A 16,618-nucleotide genomic window follows, 5' to 3' on the forward strand; every position below is an offset into this window, starting at 1 on the left:
GAGAGAGAGAGAGAGAGAGAGAGAGAGAGAGAGGAGAGAAGAGAGGGGGGGAGTGAATCTGGGACCTCCAGGATGTCTGGAAGCTGGAAGGAGTTAGGAGAGTTGGAGTTAGTGAAAGACTTGATGTTAACTCAGTCTATAGCAGGCATGTGTGCACCTGGACTACGATCTGTGCTGCCTTCCTGCTGTTGCCCAGATGGTGGGCATCTGGGATGAAGACCTACCTTTGGTGGCCAGGTTGGGGAGCGGATGCAAAAGCCATAATTATGGGTTTCTTTCTTTGAGTGCCTGGAGGAAGTGGCTCTAGTAGGGTGGAGACTTTCTGGTAACTCCCTGCCCAGCCACCCACCCACCCCTGCCCACAATGGCCAACCAGGGGTCTCTTTGCTTAGAGGGACACTGGGTTCTGGTGCCTAACTGGCCTTTCTACAGACACCACTCATGCCCAGACTTTGAGTGTTTCACAGATCAATTCTACATTTAGAAAACAGGGAGCCCTGGGCTGTCACTGCCCTGGATACAGCTCTGGCTTTGACCACTAACAGTCCTGGCAAGTCTTCTCCACTTGTCTTGGTTTCTGTTTCTCCACCTGTATAAAGGGAAGAGTGAAAGGGATCTGGTACTATGTTGGCCCAATGAATAAGTGTTTCTTGACTACGTGACACCCCTGCCCCTAGGCCACTTTGGGGCTCAGGACGTTGGGATAGGTTGGTGATCCTTCCCGCAGTGGATTCAAGTAAGCACATAGCTTTTGTTTGAGAATAAATGTCCTGGTCCGTAATTCTGTGTGTGGCTTAGATGCTGCTTGGAACAGAGATGGCTCAGTCACTTGTTCTCATCCCCCAGGATGTTCTGAGCACTAGCAGAGTCCAGAAGAGTAGGTCTTATGAGCTCACTGGAAGCCCTTAGAGGAGAAGGCGGGGGAGGTTCGGTGCACAACCTTCCGGCTGCACATAAAGCAGGATATTCCCTGGTCATTTGTACTTCTTGGTCCAGACCCATTCATCCACTCATCCGTCTCCACTCATTTCTTCTTGTAGCAACTTCTTATGGCTAAGCACTCTTCCGTGTGTTACAAATTCATCAATACACCAGACAAACTCATGGAGAGCCAAGGTGTGCAGAAGAAATAATAGCCAGTAATACACAAATGCCTGACAGGACCATCAAGGATGTTCTGAGTACCTTGATAGGAGAGAACATTTTTTGTCAGCAGAGACCACACTGAAGCAGAGTCCCAAAAGAGGAAGGCATGGGGGTGTTGAAGGCCTGCCTGGCTCCTTCCCTCTTCCTTCTGCTTAAGTGATACTTGCCACTTATCATTTGCCCATTGCCATCTCCCCACAGCTGCTCTATCCTGTGATAGATTTTTTTTTTTTTTTGGAAGTTGAGTTAACTTTGTCTGGGGTCAAGTGATAAGTAACACAGCCTGAAGTAACAAGCTATCTTGGCTTAGATTTTGGCTTCCAATACCCTAAGGAGGTGAGATGATTAGGGGTTTGGTCTGCTACTCCTCTCCATGACCCCCTCTGGCTTTCTGGAATCTTCTCAGCAAAGAAAGTGACTCTAAGGTCTCAGGGAGGGCTATAAGAGAACTCGTCAATGGACTCTCCTTTCTGTCTCTGCCACTGACTGGGAACTAACTCACCGTGCTTGGGAAATAGCCTGGAGAATGAGCAGCAGTGTTCACCTGTCCTCCAGGTCTCTGGCTCCCTTGCCCAGGGCTTCTAAGGCCCGTGAATGAGCACCAATCTGGGGTGAAAATTCAGAAGACAGAGAAAAAGAAGGTCAGGGAATTTCCTCAGCCATTCACCTTTCACTGTGCGTAACCGGCTCAGCCCTGATGGTCCTCCAGGCACACCCAGATAACTAGCCCTCCTGTGTGCTGAGAAGAGAACAAGGGGTCCCTTAGAAGTGAACTGCTGGGCAGCCCACATGATCCATGAGAGGAAGCCAAGTCCTCCAGCAGAGAGTGGTGACTTGCAACCTATAACTTGACATCACAGCCGTGTCTGTGTCTGGCTGACCCTTTGCTCTCCACTGAGGTCCAGAACATCCTGGTTCTGTTCTGCTGAGGGTACTAGTGAATGAAATGAGGAGTGACATGAAATTCTCTCTCTTGGCCACTGTCCGGGAGGAGGCGGGGGGGGGGGACAGAGTCCCTGTAGCCTCACAAACCTAACACCCTCAATGTGTGCTCCAGAAAGCCAAGAGACCTGAACTCAAGCCACCCATTCAACCTCTGGCTACAAGCCCCTCATTCTTCCTGGCTTTGTCTCCCGCTCGCTATAGTGAGACTGGGGACAAAGATGAAGGAACCATGACAAGGGGGACAAAGAGCATGTTGTCTGGAGAAGCAGGGTACCAGTTTAGATTGCCCTGAGAGGAGATGGAGGAAGAGAAGAAATAACCTGTAGAGACACCTATTTGCTTTTTCCTTCTCTTCTGATGATATGAGTTCCTCTACTCAGCCCCTAGGAAAGCTTCATGAGTCTCTCCCAGAAAGACCTGGACAGCATAAATACAAATTCCAGAAGGTTCTGGCACAGCACTGGTGTATGCCTAGGGTCAGGCTTCCTCAAGCTGCAGGAATTTCCCATGCTTAACCTATAACTAGGCTGCACGGGTTGCCCCCAGCAACAGCTCTGGCATTCACACTGGGGTCCTCAAAAGCCCTGGCCCCAGGCCTCTGGGCGTGGTCTGCTCTGTGGCCCAGACCACCCGGTGGGGGAGGGGAGGAGAGGTAATGGGAGAAGATAGAAGGGTAGCTTCTTTCCCAGAGGCCTTCCTCAGGGTAGGTATATTTCAGTGCCTCCCATTCGGGACAAACTGTAGAAGACTTGTGGATAGTGCCATCTGCTGGCCACAGTATGTAACAGCACTTGACTGCTTAACCCCGGGACTATTAAACTGAGATGACCGCATCCAGCGAAATTAAAACAAACAAAACACTGTAGTATGGGGAAGGAACTTGCCTTCAAACCACCATTACTATGGCCTTCCGTTTTGACCTTGACAGAGTTGACCTCTATCCACAATCCCAGCATCCAGGGACCAAAGAGATTTTGACTTTCCAGCCAGCCTGGACTGCGTGATGAGACAGTCTCTGCAAAGCCTAACAGCCTCTGCCCCTTTAAATGGGAATAGGTGGGGCCTTGGAGGGGGTGTGACCTTGTTGGAAGAGGGGTGGTCTGGTTAGAGGGCTGTGTGGTCTTGTTGGAAGAGGTGTGCCACTGGGGGGTGGGTTTTGAGGTTTCAAAAGCTCATGCCAACCACCCCCCACCCTCCACTCCCCACCCCCAACCCCCCACCTCCCACCCCCCATCCCCCACCCCCGCCTGCTACCTGCAGATCAGGATGTAAAGCTCTCAGCTAGTGTTCCACTGTTTTCTACCCTAGTGACAACGGACTAAAACTGTAAGCAAGCTCTCAATTAAATGCTTTCTTTCATGAGTTGCTTTGGTCATGGTGTCTCTTCACAGCAATAGAGTAGTAACTAAGACAGCATCCAAAATTAAAAATCAACAAAGACTTTTAGAATCAAAGCTGACACTGTGCAATAATTTGGAATGCCCATTCCACCAACTGTGGTGAAAGAACTCAGGGTTTCTCTTCTAGATACAAAAAGATGAAGGGGATATCGCTGGTTCGTGCTTGCCAACTTGACACAAACTACAGTCACCTGGGAAGGGGAAACTCGAGTGAGGAATTGCCTCCGTAAAATTGGCTAACAAGCATGTCTGAGGGACGTTTTCTTTCTTTTTTTTTCTCCTCCTCCTCCTCCTCCTCCTCCTCCTTCTTCTTTTTCTTCTTCTTCTTATTGTTCTCTCTCTCTCTCTCTCTCTCTCTCTCTCTCTCTCTCTCTCTCTCTCTCTCTCTCTTTTGGTTTTTCGAGACAGGGTTTCTCTGTGTTGACCTGGCTGTCCTGGAACTCATTCTGTAGACCTGTAGGCTGGCCTCCTAGTTCTGCCTGCCTCTGCCCCGCAAGTGCTGGGATTAAAGGCATGTGCCACCACTGCCTAGCTAGAGGGATGTTTTTCTTGGTTAATGATTGATGTGAGAGGGCTCTGACTACTGTGGGCATTGCTACTACTGGTGTTCCTGGATTGTCTAAGAAAACTAGCTGAGCAAACCACGAGAAGTAAGTCAGTAAGCCTGTTCCTCTACAATCTGCTCCAGTTCCTGCCTCCAGGTTCCTGCCTTGAGTTCCAGCCCAGGCTTCCCTTGGTGATAATTTGTAACCTGTAAGGGGGAAAAAAACCTCTCCTCCCCTAGTTATGAAACATCATGGCTAGTAGCATAGTAGTTACTGTGTTGCTAGTAGATACTGTGTTACTAGTAGATAATAGTAACACAATCAGTATCATAGCAACAGAGAAGCACACCAATACAGGGTCAAAGCTGACTGTGATCTGGGAAGACAGAAAGTCTGCAGATCAGAAACAGATTCAGACATCAGAAAGTAGCTTCTAGTCTCTGATGAAACTTTAAGCTAATTGGGGCCTAATAAATCTCCTGATTCCTGCAACAGATCCACTGAATAGGTAAGTTGACTCAGGTCTTGGGACCATGTGGCAAAGACCTCTGGGAAATCTGTCTGCAGAAGGTACACTGAGGCTGTCCCACAGAGAACAGTGCACCTACAAGTCTCATTTCTTATGGTATAAGCCCACATTAATTTCAGGTACATCAAATGACTTATGGAAAATATGAACATAATAAGCATATTATGGGACTCCGTGCATTGATCGAGCTTGGACAAGGAATTATTTTCTAAGTCCAATTACATTATCGAAACCACTAAGAGTCATATTTACAGATGGAATTCAATTGTAAGATTAAACCATGCATACAAAATATTCTAAGTACAGAAATGACTTTAAATGATCACACTCAACATTACCATCTCGGGGAACACCGATATCTTGGTTTCTCCCCACACTAGTGATAGGCCCTTTCAATATAGTGTTCCCTGAGGTGCTATTCTCCAAACCCATCCTCCCCAACAACACAGTTCTGGGGGGCTCTGCTTCATTGTTGGCAGTCATGTCTGCCATTAAGTGAGAGGTGATTTTTTGTTGCTGTTTAAAACCACCTATCTCCCTCTTCCTCTCTCCCTTTCCTTCTCTCTCTTTCCTTCTCCCACTTTCTCCCCTTCCCCCCCTCTCTCTTTCTCTCTCTCTCTCTGTGTGTGTGTGTGTGTGTGTGTGTGTGTGTGTGTGTGTGTGTGTGCATGCAAAAGCCAGAAAAGAGAATCCAATCCTCTGGAGCTAGAGTTGCAGGCAGTTGTGAACTATCTGCTGTGGGTGTTGGGAATAGAACTCATGTCCTCTGGCAGAGCAGCAGAGACTTCTATATGTATTTCAGAAGTAAGCTGCATGACCCCTTGAGCCACAAGGGAATGTGACAGTCAATGCAGAAGGAAGGCAACTGGTGGCTTCTGACCTCCAGCACCTGCGGTGATTTTTGTTTTGCTCCATGCTTTGACCACCCTCAGCTGTGGCTCTGTCAGACCCATTTCTTCACAGAGAAAACTAGAACAAGAACATTCACTTTTTCGTCACTTATGTCTGGTACCAACTCCTCCTGGCAGAGTTCTTTATCCATCCCTCCCTACCCTAAGCTGTTGCTCACGCGCCCTTCATCTCCAGGGTGTGTCCTCATATTCCCAGGGCCTACATTCTCATTGAAATCTCCAACTATCCTCAAGTGGTTAGTGAACACCACCAGACAAAACCGAGTCTCCTTCTACAGCCCCAGGCCTGAGCTGCACCCATGAGCACAGGCTGGATGACTAACAAGGTGGTAGTCCCTCCCACTTTACCCCATGGAGGTGAGCAGATAGATTCATGGAGCATCAGTTAAGGACAGAGATAATGAGCAGGTCCTCAGACAGCCCACCCCACTAGAAACAAAGGGGATGGCAGGAGGCTAGGCCAGCAATTAGACATCTCCCTGCAGACTCTGAGTGTCCCTCACACTCTGCACAAACTTGGAGGCCTGATTCCCTCTGGAAGAAATGCACATGGAGTGGTCCTCCCGGAGTAAGACAGGAGAGAGGAAAATCTTGTGTGGTCTTTGTCACCACTGCCTTAGCCATGGAGCTGAGCAGGAAGCACACAATGTCAGATTCAGAGCCCTCATTCCAGGTATTGTACACAATTATGCACTGGAGCCTGTAGGACCCATGGTAGCAGAAAATGGGATTGCTATCAAGGAAACTTCCACAGGATTCCTGGGGTACTCTTGACAGGCACCAGGTGTGCTGAATTTCCTGTAGTGCACAGGATGAGCCCAAGTCACCGGGAAGCCCAGCTCATTAGCTCACAAGGTATTGGTGGCAGGCATGCTAGCAGCCTGGGGTCTCATGGCAAGTCCCCATTATGGTCTCTGCTTTCCTAGACCCCCTGAAAATATCTCCTCATGACTCTCATGGAGGAAGTGTCACCTAGAAAGATTATCTCTTTCCACCTAGGACCCCACATCCAGGTCTCACATCCCCAGGTCCTGACCAGAGATTCAATGGCCTCTGTATCCTGAAAGCTTTCCTGTCCAAAACAAACTCATCCTTTTACCACCTCAGGCTCCTCTGGATGTCCAACCACAAAAGAGACCAGCATCTAGCCACTCACATGGGGCAAACCATAGCAAACATCTCACACACAAACATACATATTCCTGTGTGTGTGTGTGTGTGTGTTTTGAGGGGACAAGGTCTCATGTGTCCCCAGGCTGACTTGGTCTCACACTCACTGTGGAGTGGAAGATGGCCTTCAGCTTCTGCTTTCTCCTTCCTTCTCCTTCTCCTTCCTGAGTGCTGGGCTTATGGCCATGGATTTACATGGTACTGGCATGAAACACATGCCCTCGTGTGTGGCAGGCAAGCACAGTAAGAGCAGAGCTGCACCTCAGCCCTACAGCAGCATCTTGACTCCTCTGCTCACGGTCATGCAAATCCCCATCTCCTGCAGTCCTCACACCTGCTCTCTGTGCTTCTCACGCCTGCTCCCTGTGGTTCTCACACTTGCTCCCTGTGCTGCACCTCAGCAGCCCTCACTTCACCATCTTCCCCATTCTGGGCTCCTCCGTAGTCTGTGCATCTCCACACCATGGCCCACAGCTCGGCTCTTCAGGATATTCCTTTGTGCACACTTCTCTGGTGACCAACGTCAGTGCAAAGTCCTAAGCTCAAATGCACTGAGTACTTCATGCCCTGACTCCTGCTTCCCACCTCTGCTCATCTGCTCAGACCCTATTGACTCCTTCCTTGTCTCTGGAACATTCCTAGTCTACCAATTCTTGTTTCTCTAGGAAACTGCTCCTTTGCAAACCCCTTTCTGACTCCACTTCATTCTGCAATGGAGAAGAAGAGGAGGGGGGAGGAGGAGGAGGAAGGGGTTGGAAGGGAAGGGTGGAAAAAGAAGAGGGGGTTAGGATGGGACAGGAGGGGGGCTCCATTAAACCTCTGTATTAATGCCTATGAAGTGGCTCAGTGAGTAAAATAACGCTCCATGTAAGCCTGATCACCTAAGTTCTATCCCCACCCCTGAATCCATGGTGGGTGGAGAAAACCAGCTCCTGAAAGTTGTCCTTGATCTCACAAGTGCAGGTTTATCTGTGCGCACACACATACACACTGATAATGATAGTACTAATAACAACAACAACGATGATTTTAACATTTAAAAACATCTATTATTGTCACCTTGTCTCTAGACAAGTCCAAAACACTGTCAACAAAGTGCATGAATGTATATGTTTCAAGAGACAAAGTTTGAAGTCGCCTTTCAAACTTTTAAAACTAACTATGGGATTACCTCACTGAAGCACAGAGGATAGCGATTTGAGTGGGCTGCGATGGTACCTCGAGAGCATGGCCCTGGAGCCTGCAAGACGACTCAGCAGTTAAAATAGCTTTGTGTAAACCTATCCTCCAGATTTCAATCCCCACAACCCATGTAAACATGGAAAGAGAGAACGGACTCCACAGAGCTGTCTTCCTACCTCTGTACATGCTCCATGGTGTGCATGCACATGTACACACACACACACACACATTAATAATAAAGGAGGGAACATAATATGTCCCTTTGGTACTTCTGGTGTGGCCCAGCATCTGTAGCTACTTATCACTGGAGAGAGCAAGGGACAGCAGTTTGTACCTGTCACCTGGCTCTGGTTCCGGTCTCCTGGGCCACTGGCAGGAGATAGCCAACAGCAGGTACCGCCTCTCTCATTCTAGTGGGGTAGAGAATTGGGTATTTCCAGTGGGTCCATTCAGTCAGAGACATACAGAGGACAATGTCCAAGACCTCCTCCTCCTCAACACAAAGCAAGCCAGGCCACGGCCAAGAGTATACGTATGAGAGGGAGAGGAGGAGGGGGAGGGAGAGAGCGCAGATGGTGGAAGGGACAGGAAACTTTAAGAGAAGAGTCCGAAAGAGAGGCCAGAGGTCTGTGGTGTTCAATGCACAGACCCCCCAAGCCTGAAGGAAGAGAGTGATTGGCTGTTTCAGTGGAAATGGCCCCAGGGAGAGGAGAGAGTGCTTTTGTAGCTAGCCATAAGGAGAGAAGTCTGAAAACTAGCAGCTGGATTCCTGTAGCCTTAGAGGTTAAGCACGTACTAGAATTAAATGGCATGAGAGGTGACAGGCTTAAGAGGTGGCTATGGGGGACCTCGGGAGGGCTGAGCAGCACCAGCCCCTCACTACTCCGAGGTCACAGAGGCTGCGATGTGCACAGCCGCTGCCACCAGGGGGCGGGCAAGGGACCGGGAGGTGGTGCTGCGCTGGAGCAGGGCGGAGCGGGGACGCAGCGACGCCCAGGACGCCAGATCCCGTGACCATCCGCCAGCTCGCAGCCGACATGCAGTCCCCGGCAGTGCTCGTCACCTCCAGGTGAGCCAGACCCCCAACCCGCACGTTCCAGACATCCCAGCAACTGTCGGTTTATCCCGCAGCACCACACACTATCTTGCGGGCGTGGTGGCGCGCCGTCAAGAGTCCCCGTTTTACAGACAAGGAAACTGAGCGCCCCCCCCCACACACACACAAAAGGAGCACTCACTCAAGCCTCCAGAAAGGCCTGGGATTGGAGAGAGAGCGATAGCTGGGACAGGGCCCGGCTCCCTGTCCCTGCGTTCTTGGAGTCATTTCTTCTAGTCCCCCAAACCCTTTTTCGCTAGCTGTGTGACCAGCCCAATGCTAAGCACCAGCAACGAGGTGAATGAAACAGGTTGTTATTACAGAGGTTACCCGCACCAAAGTGACTGGTGCTAAGTCGGAGGGGAGGGGGAGGGTTAAGTTCAGTTGCCGGTACCCACTGCTGCTTTTGGACGCCAGCTACACAGAGCTGAGACCCTGGCGGTTGTTTCAGGAGCTTCCTCGAAGGGCTCAGGGCAGTGTGCATCCACCCAAGGCCACACTGGAGAAACACAGCTAGGATGAGGGCTGAAAGGGCTTGTGGGCAGGATGGATGTCCTACTCTTTCTTCGATTTTTAGATAACTCTTGAAATGGTGAACTTCAAGGAATTCGTATACTCCGCCTTTATTCCTGCTATACAACCTCTAGCCAAGATGGGTAAACGAATGCTTAGCCAACACAAGTTCAGTTGTACTCCCAGCTCCCTTATTAGAAAACCATGATTTCGTACATAAGCCCTGATGTTGAAAGCTGCCTGCTCTCCTTGGTGCAATGAGCGAGGCCACAGGCCACATTCCCGTTAAAAGAGATGTCCCTATGGCCCTGTGAGTTCTTCCCTTTCACTGAGCCTCAGTGCCCCTTCCTGCAGAGAGAGGTTCCATCTAAATAGATAGGGGCACAGGAACAGTAAATGTCCCACACCAAGCAGACCCACGACTTTGAGTTTGGTGCTGGTGCCTTTGATGGGTCAGGCGGTGTTTCCAGCCTCCTCCTGCTAGGCATCTCCAGGCTTCATCCTTGAATCCACCCAGCAGGTGTTTTCTCGCTGTGCTAAACACCAGTCCAGGTTCTAGGATACAATCATAAGGCTTTGGAGGGAGCAGGTGGGCACTAGGAAAATGCAAGCTATGTCAAGGGTAGTAAATGCCCATAAGGAAGCTGGATGGTAAGAAGAGAGGTCAGGTGACCGACGTGACTTTTATATGAGTGGTCAAGGAATATCTTTCTGAGAGAAGTCCCCTATAGAGAGGAGATCTTGCAGTGTGTGCTCAGCAGAAAAGACAGAAAGAGCCACAGTCCAAAGGCCAGTGTGCCGAAGTAGGCAAAGAGTTTGGCGTGGCCTGAAGAGGCCTGCAACCAAGAAAGGCCATGAGCTTTCATTCTGAGTGTGGTGGAAAGCACAGGCAGACCCGCCATGGGAGCAGGGGGACAGAGAACCTGTGGCTGCTGTACCCATGTCCTGAAGGCACTGGCCAGAATCTACGTGGAACAGTGGTGGGGTGACCCCCCTGGGGAGGGAGGAGGGGCTGAGGCCAGTTTAGGTTCTCTGTGTGTTCTGAATGATAAACTTTGGGGTCTGTAAATGGTAAGGTTGTTGGGGAAGGGGGGAAAGACAGGGTATGGGTATCAGCTGAAGGGCTATACTCCTAAGCTTACTGCTTCCTGGGATGGCTCACGGGTGGAACATGGAAATCGGCATTTGTTCAGATAGGTTTGCTTTTAAAACATGATTGGACAGTCAAATGGAGTTGCTAGGTGAGTAAGAGGCGGGATGGTTTGGAGGGAAGAGTCAGGACCACAGGTAGGAATTGGGCCGCCCTTGGCTCGGGATGCTATGGAAAGGCCTTGAGTCTGCGTGAGGTCATTGGAGGGCAGTGTGAACCAGGTCAGGCTGAGCCATGGGAATAAAGGTAGTAGGATCTATAAGGGACCTGTAGCCACATCACGACTGAGCCACTTGGTTTAGGGCACAGGAGAGTACTATGCCTGTGAGCGACATCCTGCCGACTGCTTGCTTTTGTGATTCCAGTTGTACAAGAACACACACAGACCAGGCAGGTATTGGCCGTAGCTGCTTTCCTTGTGTGAACAATTGCAACTGAAATAAGATAGCATGCATAGCTTGAGATAGTTATGGTCTCAGGCTTCTGGTTGAGTGACCTAAGTGTATCTTTCTTGCACGTTCCAGAGTGATGCTTATATTGTCTAGGGGTCACTTCTTACGAACTCTGGGTCTGGATGAGCAGGGTTCCCAGGCTTGCTCCTCTCACCTAAAAGTCAGTAGTCAGGAGTATGAGGGAAAGATGGAGGAGCATAAGTGTGCCAATCCGAGAGGGATACAGAAATATAATTGTGTCTAGGCACAGGAGCAAAGGAGCTGATGAAGAAGGCTTTTTAAAGTAAGCTGAACCCTAGGCATGAAGGCAGGGGAGCCAAGCCAGAGATGTAGAGATTCTTGTACAGTATGCTCAGCCGGTAGAACCAATACAGGGGCTCTAAGGACAGTGATAGGACATGAGTTCAGTTCCTGGTGTGCTTGGCTGTGGGAATCCTCCATGGGAAGCTCCAAGTGGGGCTTGATGATCCTTTCCCATCTTCTGCCATTCAGGGTGAACAGCCTTCTGTGTTATCGCTTCCCAGTACCTCAGCTTCACTGCCTTAATAATCCTGAAGAAAAAGTGCCTCATTTCCCTATCATGGCTAGCAAAGGCTACCTGGGATTGCTCCCTGGAACTCTAACAGCAAAGATAAGCTACTTCCTGTTGGGATCTTTGTTCCTATCTGTTAGATGGGACTGAGCAGTTAAAGTAATTTCACTTATCCACCTGCTGGGAGAGCCAGCTGCTTCCCCCATACCTTAGCCTCTGCCCCCACATCTCCTCTTGTCCTTGTGACATTGGCACACATCCTTCATTCAGCATCAGACAGAGAACACTGTCATTTGGCCATTGGTAATGAAGTGGCCTGGCTCAGGGCTTAGGGATTAAGAGCACTGGCTGTTCTTCCAGAGATCCTGAGTTCAGTTCCCAGTACCCACATGGCAGCTCACAGCTGAGGATTCGATGCCCTCTTCTGGCCTCTGAGGGCACAGGCATACATGTAGACAAAACTCCTATATACATAAAATAAAATTTAAAGAAGAGAAGAAGTGGCCTGGAGTAGTGTATCTCACCTTGCAGCATGTGTCTGCTCAGGATGCCTTTGTGATGCTTCTCCAGAGGCAACCAGCACAAGCCTGCAGAAGGATTCCTGCCAATGCACCTCACATGGGATGAGAGTATTATTCCCTGTGTGTACAGGTCTCTACAGTCCCTGGACACAGACACGCACACATGGCATATTTCATGCTTTTAGTATGCTGTCCCAGTGTGCAGCCTTGTTCTCAGGCCCATGTGTGTGTTTGTGTGTATGTTGTATTGCATTAAGAAACACTCCATGGGCTCTGGTAGACACTCACAGCTCTCCGAGAATGATAGGTTAGCCAGCACATCCTTTTAGCCTAGAGAGAGTGTTCTGACTGTACTCAGGTACTGGTACCTGTCTCCTAAGAGTATCCAGAGGAGGAAGCCACTGTTTCCCTGCAGCCTTGGATATCATTCCAAGCTACTACTAGATGCTCTAGTTAAAGGCAGACAGGACCATCCGGCTTAGCTGGGCCAGCTCTAGTGAATCTTGTCTTCTTCAGAACTGAGAAAGTACATCTGTCCAGATCCCCTGGAGGACTTCCAGAGATGGCTCAGCAGTTAAGAACATTGGCTGTTCTTCCAGAGGACCTGGGTTCAATTCACCCAAATAGCAGCCTACAACTGCCTGCAACTCCAGTTCTGGGGGATCTAACACCTCAAACATGCAGGCAAAATACCAGTGCACATTATAAAAATAAATAAAAGAAGTCATAAAAAAAAAAAAAAAAAGCTGGGCAGTGGTGGCACACACCTTTAATCCCAGCACTTGGGAGGCAGAGGCAGGCGGATTTCTGAGTTTGAGGCCAGGGTGGTCTACAAAGTGAGTTCCAGGACAGCCAGGACTTCACAGAGAAACCCTGTCTCAAAAAGCAAAACAAAAAAAAAAACAAAACAAAAAACCCCACAGATTCCCTGGAGGGCTTCAGTCCGGCTCTGTCTTCACAGACTCGGGCTCCTCTCATGGTCTGCATACCCCTAACCCCTCAGAATGTAAAGACAGACTGACAAGGACACATAGCTGAATGACCCAGCACCTGGAGAAAGGGCCCCACTGACCTGCCTGCATCCCAGTGGCGAAGTCCACTGACTTACACTTGACCTTGGCCTGCCTTCCTTTGCTTTACAGGCAAGTTCAGAATGTGCACACAGGCCTCGATCTGACTGTCCCGCAGCACCAGGAGGTGCGGGGTAAGATGATGTCTGGCCATGTGGAGTACCAGATCCTGGTGGTGACCAGGCTGGCTGTGTTCAAGTCAGCCAAGCACCGACCCGAAGATGTCGTCCAGTTCTTGGTGAGCAGGGGACCCTGGCCATGATGCCCTGAGGGTGCCCAGGCAGGTACATCTGCCCCTCAGAGTGATGACACTTTTCTATACAACACATGTCCATGGTCTGGAGTGCTAGACTGTGTGGGATGACAGGAACACCAGAGTAGACCTGTGCTTAGAGTCCATAGCAAAGCAGACTTGTAAAGAGGCATAGATGGTGATGGAGGCACCTGAGAGCTGGGAATGTGTAGACAGAACAATCTAATACACCTTGGAGAGAAGATGCTGGCAACATCTTGGAAGAGGCAAAGGCAGGAGGATGGTTTAAAGAGTAGGTGGTGTTGCTGGATGGTGGTGTAACCAGAGGGAAGTGGAGATCTTGAGTTCAGGGCTAGCCTGGTCTGCAAGTGAGTTTCTACACAGAGAAACCCTGTCTCAAGAGAATAGATGATGTTAAGCAGCAGGGGAGGAGGGCAGACTGTCCCAGAAAGGACATGGGTTGGGATGACATGGGAGAAACCCTGTCTCAAGAGAATAGATGATGTTAAGCAGCAGGGGAGGAGGGCAGACTGTCCCAGAAAGGACATGGGTTGGGATGACATGGGAGGAATCGAGGGTAGATGACATACAGGACTCAGGTTGAACCTGGACTTGGCTTGTGGCCGTGTAGTTTTAAACAGGAAAGTGACAGTCCTGTCTGCCTTTAACCAGAGCATCTAGTGGCAGCAAAGCATTGGAGCCAAGAGACACCTGGTTCTGAGGATAACATAATAAGCCTCCATGCTGGGAGCCAACAGAAACAACAGGGTAAGAGACAAGGAGAGAGGGCAACGCTTACAGTGTGCTGAAAGTCAAGCTCAGCACCACTGGCAAGGAGCAAGTCAGAGGCTGTGGTGAGCCTCTAGTGCTCACCCGCTGGGTGGACACGGGAAGCCCAACATAGGAGTGGGCGAGATCTGAATCTTAAGTAGTTAGATATTAGCTGTAGGCCATGTTAAGAGCTGGGGGTGGGTGAAACTACCCAGAGAGCAGAGGTGAAGGGCTGGGAAAAGAGCTGAGGAGAGGAAGTCCTGGAAATACCAGCAAGGCCAACGATAGCTGGGCCAACCATCGTGGCAGAGGGGAAGGCCGAGTGACTGAAGGCAAGGAAGCTAAGGGAACAGAGAATTTCAACTAAAAGGAAGGATGGGTTCACACGTTTATTTACCCTTTGGCCTCTTACGGAAGGATCCAGACCTGATGAGCAGGAAAGACGGGTCTTGGTATCTTAGGACACGGTGAAATGAACCAGAGTCCTTTAGTAGCATGAGGGAGCAGCTGCTGCAGGTTGGTTTGGCACCTCCAGGTGGCCATGACAAAAGAAACGGATGAGTGTACAGCTCTGTGACGGTAAGGGACCAAATTCTTTTTGTTGTTGTTGTTGTTTTGTTTTGTTTTGTTTTGTTTTGTTTTGTTTTGTTTTTCAAGACAGGGTTTCTCTGTGTAGCCCTGGCTGTCCTGGAACTCATTCTACAGACCAGGCTGGCCTCAAACTCAGAAATCCACCTGCCTCTGCCCGCCAAGTGCTGGGATTAAAGGTGTGCGCCACCATTGGCCAGCTAAGGGACCAAATTCTAAAAAGAATATATATCACAAATCACTCCCCACAGTGCTCCTTTTCATCTGATTGCCTCTTAGACCAACTCTTGATTGAACCCAGGTGGACCCTGAGCCGTGGTTCTGGGTCTGCTGTGTTCTAGAGTGGATCTTCTCTGAGGGGCCAGTTGCAGCTCCTGGTGGTCTGACCTGAGCTCAGGTACACCCAGTGATTCTAGGGCCTGAGGGAGAGGCAGCATCCTGGGACCCCTTGGAGTCCAGCACAGCCTGTTCCATCCTGCACAAAAGGCTGGATGTCAGTATGGGGTGAATGAAAGGTCACCTGTGACACTGCCACATGCCACACTAGTGCTGCTTTGTCCTAAACAGTGATGCCCACGCCCTGTGGAAAGCATACTGGTGGTTCACAGACCTCAGAGGGCAAAGGGTAACTCATTTGCTCCCCTACACACGGTGTTATCTAGGGGTGTAGGCTAGAGTTATGCTCCCAGGTCTGCAATCCCCCTTGGATTTGATGTGTTAGCTAAAAGAATCAGCGATGATTTTATGTCTATTCCTTAGAAGGATATATACTTTTTAATAAAAGCAAGCATTTAGTTGCTAGCCATGAGTAAAGCCAGCCCCCAGGGAGGAGCACTGTCTGGGAGCACTATATCTGAGGTCTGGCAGACACCCTGCATCTCCCATTACAGGTATTACACATACAGTGTATGTGTGTATCAGAGGACAGAGGCAGCATCATTCCCGCCCAGTGCTCCTCACTGCCTGCCACACAGAGCCAGTGGGTATTTATGTCTCCCTACTTTAGCTCCCTGTTGTCCTTGTCATGTTTGCTGGTGGCTCCCTGATGTTCTGGCTAGAACACAAGAGGATGAGAGCCCTGGATGGGACCAGGAACCTGGACTTAAAGCTCCCTCCTGTCCCTCACACTGCCTGGTTTGTGGGTCTGTGGCCTCAGCCTGCATGGAACAGTTATGCCAGCAGGGGATGCTCGTCCCTCACTGTAGCCATGCTGCAGTTTGTCTGACCCTCCTGGTGTGAGCCTGAGCAACTAGCTAGTGCACTGAGGATCTTCCTTATCCTTTCCCTAGGAGTTCTTTCCAGGAAAGTTCCAGAATCAGGCTCCTGTGTTCAACTATGGACTGCAGCTTTCCTATTGGGAAATAGAGTCCCTACTTGGAGAATTCTGAGGTCCCACCCACACCACCACTACACAACCATCTCCTGGGGTCTAAGACCTTACTTAACACTGAGTGGTGTGCTGGTTATTGAGATGTGGCCCACAGCCTGTCTGGTAACCACCATCCCTTTCTGAGCCCCAATTGAGGGGGACACCTACAGTTCAGCCACACACATACTAGCATACATACTCAAGGTGGAGTAGCCAGGCCTGGGGGAGCAGCTCATCCATGCCTTCATTCTCAACATTGTTACTTATTTCCTGGGGAGGTGGCCTGGTCTCCAGAGAATCGCCAAGGAGTTCAGGACTGAGATAATCGAGGATGTTGGTGAAGGCTGTGACAAAAGGCAAGTGACTTTTGTACAGATCCCAGAAATGCCACCAAACCCATGGGGCTATGCCTGCTCACTGCATGAAGTCAGAGCCAACTGAGGATTCCTCTGTTGACAAATGCATAGCAAGAGTA

The 16,618-nt window shown here is 49.9% G+C and overlaps 1 long non-coding RNA gene across 1 annotated transcript; it reads left to right on the forward strand.

Annotated features, from left to right (window-relative positions):
* The first annotated feature begins 8,842 nt into the window (after positions 1-8,842).
* LOC114631110 lies at positions 8,843-14,874 on the forward strand. Its single transcript, XR_003712911.1, has 3 exons — positions 8,843-8,897; positions 13,235-13,400; positions 14,088-14,874. It is a non-coding gene; the product is annotated as an uncharacterized LOC114631110 (long non-coding RNA).
* Positions 14,875-16,618: the final 1,744 nt, after the last annotated feature.

This window comes from Grammomys surdaster, unplaced genomic scaffold (assembly GCF_004785775.1).
Source record: "Grammomys surdaster isolate TR1022 unplaced genomic scaffold, NIH_TR_1.0 351, whole genome shotgun sequence".
Lineage (NCBI taxonomy): Eukaryota > Metazoa > Chordata > Mammalia > Rodentia > Muridae > Grammomys > Grammomys surdaster.